Here is a 7,157-nt window from a genome sequence, read left to right as displayed (position 1 = left end):
TAGCGTTTTCTGTTCCAGTAGTTACCAAATATAGTTCGATAATTGCTATACTTACATACATACATACATACATACATACATACATACATACATACACATACATACATACATACATACGTACATACTTACATGCATACATGCATATATATATATATATATATATATATATATATATATATATATATATATAGATATATATATCTATACATAAATATATATATATTACACACACACATATATATATATCAATATATATATATATATAATATATATATATTATATATATATATTAATATATATATAATATATATATATTATATATATATATATATACATATATATGAATTTAGAGATAAAACCACTATTAGGCAAATCAAACAGTGAAAAACATAAAGCAAAACAGAAATAAGATTAATTAATATAAAAATAAAATATATAAAATATAAATTCAAATTTATATTATTTAAATTTAAAGTTAAAAAAACCTTGCAAAGATAAGTATATATTTATATTTAAGATTTTTAAATTTTAAAATTTAAATATTTTAATAAGTATTTTACATAATTTTGTATTTTATATAAATACTGATTGTTATGTAATGATTTAGTTATCGTAGTTTTTTCTATTTAATTATTAGATTTTAACGTTACGTTTATTCGTAAGATTTTACTTAGCCAAAGAGATATATAGATCGTTAACAGTTATACGAGTTTTTTAAAGTTATGTTTCATGTATATACATGTATTGATAGTATGCATTTTAGTCTTTAATAACGATATTTGTTGATAGTTATTTTAAATATTTTATAATTGTTATTATAACTTATATATTGTTTTTTTTCCATTGATAATTGGTTGTAGTATTTTTCCATTGATAAATATATTTGTAGTATTTATTGGATACTATATAACTACGGATTGATTATTTTATTAAGTATTTTATTATTTCATTTTAGTTCTTAAATATGCGGTTTTTGTAAGTTAGACAACGAGATATATGGATCCTTAATTAGTTATAGAGTTATTTTAAGATAGTTTGTTTGTTTGTTTACAATTAACTTTTTCATCTTTAATCTTTTATTATTTTTATTTATTTATTTATAAGTAATAATGAACAATTAATTTATTAGCTCTTTATTATACGTGCATATATATATTTATTGATAGAGATAATTTTAGATCTTAATTCTTATATTTATATACATTTATATATATTCATTGATAATTTAGTTATTATTCAAATATTATATAATTATTCGACTTGAAATTAAATTTAATAATATGAATAGTGATTTTTTGTTAAATATTTAGGTAATTAGATATTGACTATAACTGAAATTAGATTATTTGTGGGTTTATTATGTTTTTTTTTAAAGCCATATTATATCTGAATAGATAAATACATTTTCTATCTATTCTTACCTTAAAAATTAATACTTTAATCGATTGTGTGACATAATCATAATCGTTAAAGTTTCTAGATTGATAAAAGAGTTTTTTATAAGAAAAATTATTATTTTATTTATTTCTTAAAAAATATTGTTTAAATATATTTGATTATTTAAATATTATCATTAACATGAAGATTGACTATAACCTTAATTAGAATTACTAATTGAATTTAAATTATTGCTATTCGAATTAGGTTATGGGCATGAAACGATCGTAGTGGTTATACTTTTTATCTTATATTAAACTTTTTAATACTCTTTGATAGTTGTATATATTTAAAATATATATATATATATATATATATATAAAAATAATAATAATAATAAAAAACATAATAATATACATATATATACAAATTTATAAGTATAAATATATAATAAAAAAATAATAAAAATAATATATATATATTAACTTATAAGTATAAATTAATAATTTAATTTTTTTTTATTTTAACTTTAAATCTAAATAATTTAAATTTAGAATTTTATATTTTATATATTTTATTACATTAATTAATTTTATTTCTATGTTTTGGTTTATGTTGTCACTGTTTGATTTGCCTAATAGTTTTGTTATCTCTAATTTAATATATATATATAAATATTGATACTGTAAAATTAGAGTTAATCCTAAATCTAATTTTTCCATGTAAGTTGGAATTTAGTCCCTAACATTATTATTAGTATATATACATTTATATATATACATATATATATATACATATATATATATATATATATATATATATTATATATATATATATATATATATATATATATGTATATATATATATATATATATATATATATATAACGGGAAGCTTTATGAAAATAACCAAAAGACGAAGGCAGGTGGAAGACAAACGAACAATTGTATTAGTATGGCGCTCAGGAAATATAAATAAAACAAGTCTTTAACGTTTCGAGCCTACGCTCTTCAACAGAAAGATACACAGAGAGAGAAAAACACAGAAAGAAGGAGAGAAAAAAAATGCGTGCAGTAGCTAACGAATCAACATGGCGATCTGGCCGATATATATATATATTATATATATATATATATATATGGCGATATATATATATATATATATATATATATATATATATATATAATATATATATATATATATATTATATATATATATATATATATATATAGGAAAGAATGGAGCTGAGCAAGATTTACAAAATTCCTTTATTTTGTTTTCGACATATGTTTCGAAGTCTGCAAAATTCCTAATTCCGAATGAATAAGGAGTCCATTATGCAGCCTTCTCTTCAGGAAAATCCAGGAACTTCTTTCGCCAACAAAATCATTATCGCTATGGGCTCCTCGAGAGCAGTCATCTAAAAACTTGTTGTGCATTTTGTTGGCGAAAGAAGTTCCTGGATTTTCCTGAAGAGAAAGCTGCATAATGGACTCCTTATTCATTCGGAATTAGGAATTTTGCAGACTTCGAAACATATGTCGAAAATAAAATAAAGGAATTTTGTTAAATCTTCGCTCAGCTCCATTCTTTCCTATACTTATTATATTAAATTAAACTTCAAATTTCCGCACTAAGGCATGGAGTATATGCCCTATGGTCGTAACTTCAACCGTGTTCTTTCTGTTGTGAGTTTGCTACCCATGTATCGGTTATCTTTCGAATTATCCGTAATAAGATAATTCATTATCTACTTAATAATATATATATATATATATATATATATATATATAATATATATATATATTATATACATACATACATATATATATATATATATATATATATATATATATATATATATATATATATATATATATATATCTATATACTATTTTATATAAGAAAAATAAGACAAGGTAGAAAATGCTAAATTAATATTATTATGGAGTACAATTTAGTGCTGGTTTCTGTCTTAGACATTTTCAAATAAGTGTAAAATAAGTAAAACAATTAAATTGAAAAAAATTTAAGGAAATGGTTTGTAGCTATTCTCATAGTTCTTGAAAAGGTAAATATTTCTATAGTTTTCAGACAGTCTCTAACTCTCTCTCTCTATCTATCTATCAATCTATCTCTTTTCCTTTGTTAATATCTGGTAGCTAGGTAGATAGGTAATTAGATACGTAGGTAGGTAGGAGTAAATTTGAACGAATACTTTGTATACAGACAACTGATGGTCATTTTAAACCATCAAATGTTTGTATCCAAACTATTCATTCAAATTTACTACTAACTACCCACATACCTACTAGGCATTCAGAAAGGGATAGAGACAGACTATCTGAAAACTATGGAAATATTTATTCAAAGACTATGAGGATAGCTACGAAACATTTCACTTAATTATTTTCTCCAATTTAATTGTTTTCCGTATTTTACTCTTAGTTGAAAAAGTCTAAAAAGGCAGAAATCGGTACTAAAATGTACTTCAGGATAAAATTATTTTAGCATTTTCTACCTTTACTTGTTTTCATTATACATATCAACTCATGTGTTACATTTCTAGCTCTCACTCTCTCTCTCTCTCTTTCTCTGTATATATATATATAAAGGAAATGACGAAAATGCTGACAAAATAATTTAAGTAAAGGAGAGTGTACTTAATTAGGTGAAAGTTCTTTTTACCGGTTGCGCATTTGTTATGCTTATCAAAAGATATTTTTTAAGAGAGATAGAGTTCCTTTCTGATAGATTTTTTTCTCTTATCTGTATATATACATATAATATATATATATATATATATATATATATATATATATATAATATATATATATATATATGCCAATTAAGGACTGAACACGAAAAGTGGACAGTCAACATGCTAGATATAGACGTCAAATCGCCATTCACCACAAAAGATTATGTTCTCAGATCAAACTCAACACAAAACCATAGCAATAAACAAGTGAAAAATATACGAAATAAAATAATTACCCATGTACTAATTAGTTTCAGCTGTATTTTCCGCAAGGAAACTGCAGCCATCATCAGCGTGGTCCGTTATAAATGTAATTTGCTGGACTAGATGCAAACACGATACCGAGATATCGCGTGCATGGAGTTCAGCCTATTACATTTGAATATATCTTTCAAATGTCTCTACTTTGGCGCGTTGGAACCCGAGAAAAACTAGACTGCAGCTAATAATTAGCAGCAGTTAATTTATCGGTTAGAGAACATATTTATTTATATAAAATTAATTAAGGGTAGAAATTGATATTTATCAATTAAGACCAGTGGTCTAGCATATTAAAAAAGAATCCGAAGATTAAAATATTTATATATACCAATTAAGGACTGAACACGAAAAGTGGACAGTCAACATGCTAGATATAGATTGTGTTGAGTTTGATCTGAGAACATAATCTTTTGTGGTGAATGGCGATTTGACGTCTATATCTAGCATGTTGACTGTCCACTTTTCGTGTTCAGTCCTTAATTGGTATATATAAATATTTTAATCTTCGGATTCTTTTTTAATATGCTAGACCACTGGTCTTAATTGATAAATATCAATTTCTACCCTTAATAATTTTATATTATATATATATGTAATATATATATGTATATATCTATATATATATATATATATATATATATATACACATATATACATATATATATATATACATATATATATACACGCATATATAATTTATAGTATAATATATATATATATATATATATATATGTATGTGGTGTATGTACTTATTTATTTATTCATAAAGAAAAAAGGAGGTATACAGAATTTTTTATAATTCCTTATATATTTTTTTATTATCAGCGCTTACCTACCAACATACCTTTCTACCTACCTACCAACCAGATATTATCAAAGGAACAGAGATAGAGATAGATAGATAGATAGATAGATAGATAGAGAGAGAGAGAGAGAGAGAGAGGAGAGGTGAGTGAGTGATTGTTTGAAAACACACACACACGCATATTGATTGATTGATTGATTGACTGACTGATGCATCGATTGATTGAAGAACTTTAAACCTCAGTCAGATATAAAATTATAGCTGTGGTTCTATTGCTTTTGGCAATTGTATTACTGCCATTTGTCTAGTGCGTATTTGTACAGTCTGAGCAGACCGTCCTACTCCTGAATGCAAAGTAGATCGAGCAACTGATTCTCCCATTCTTCTTTAGATAGTAACGGCTGTCAGAGTAAAATAAGGCGCGCATAATTCATTGATCTGGCACGTAACTATAGTCACACTAATACATCTTTTAAAAATGATCTTCCTTTCATTGAAAACCACATGCGAGAATAGTTCAATTGATAATGAAGAATATGGAACTTTCCAAAGGAATTCATTTAACAAAAACTTCAGAACATTGACTTCAACGGGATTGCCTCAAACATTTTGAAAATCGTACAGCATTCGAGCATTCAGCTAGAGGGACGCAAGATACACTTCCAAGGTACTGAACACCGAGATGAGTGAATGAAGGATATTGAAAGGCGGTGAGCTGGCAGAAACGTTAGCACGCCGGGCGAAATACTTAGCGGTATTTTGTCTGCAGCTACGTTCTGAGTTCAAATTCCGCCGAGGTCGACTTTGCCTTTCATCCTTTCGGGGTCGATTAAATAAGTACCATTTTACGCACTGGGGTCGATATAATATAATCGACTTAATCCATGTGTTTGTCTTTGCTTGTCCTCTCTGTATTTAGCCGTTTGCGGGTAGTAAAGAAATAGGTATCGGTGACAGGATATGATTTCATAAGTTTAGGCTTACAGGTTATCAACGTACTCACTGATTAGAAGAAATGTCTACCCTAAGTTTGTAAAAGACGAATGATAATGCAGCCAGTGGTACTTGTGTTGCAATCTTGGTCGTAAATTAAATGACACACTGCGATATATTATAATATACTTCTTCATACTGTTTCCCCACATATAATGCTTTCAAGTGTATGTAAATATTAGCAAACTAACATTTGTTGTTTTATAGGCGTCGAAAGTGTGTTGTAAGATACAAATAAGATGATAATGTATTTTCGAACGCGGAAACGCCGTGAGAAGAGCAGAAATACTGGGCAAATGACCCTTACAAACCGGAAAAAAATATTGTCAACACAGAGCCATGGGTATTGAAAACACATTTCTTGAAGACTCCGCCCAAGTCCTTTACTGTTAATCTAAATGTCTCGCCAAATATACAACTACGTGCATATAAATATAATTATATATACACGGAATTGTACATTTAGCTTAATAGCGTCTGAAATTGCGGATTAATTTGCAGCACTTGGCCGGAGGATTCAAGCGATATAGGTTCGAGTCAGTCTCATGACGGTTTGTCGACAATTTTTTCCCGCTTTGTAAGTGTAATTTACCCACTATTTCGGCTGTTCTCTACGATCGAAAATAAATTATCATCTTATTTGTATCTTACAATGATTTGAAGGTTTAACTAGTAGAAAATAAAAGAAGTTATAAGCTATTCGCGTAAACGCAAGTCTTTTAATTGATATACTTCATAGACCTATGTACACCTCTATCATACACACACATAATACACGTATATATATATATATATATATATATATATATGTATATATTACTGTTTCATGTTATGGATGTAAATAAAAAAAGGAAATGATGAAAGAAAAGTATTATTCACTGATATATTACAAAATATAAAGAATTAAGAAAAGAGAACATTTATGTGAGAAACATGTTCATAATTTAGAAATGGATGAAT

Source organism: Octopus sinensis, linkage group LG8 (genome assembly GCF_006345805.1).
Source record: "Octopus sinensis linkage group LG8, ASM634580v1, whole genome shotgun sequence".
NCBI classification, from domain to species: domain Eukaryota; kingdom Metazoa; phylum Mollusca; class Cephalopoda; order Octopoda; family Octopodidae; genus Octopus; species Octopus sinensis.
The sequence above is the reverse complement of the archived record's forward strand: the minus strand, read 5'-3'. Positions refer to the sequence as shown.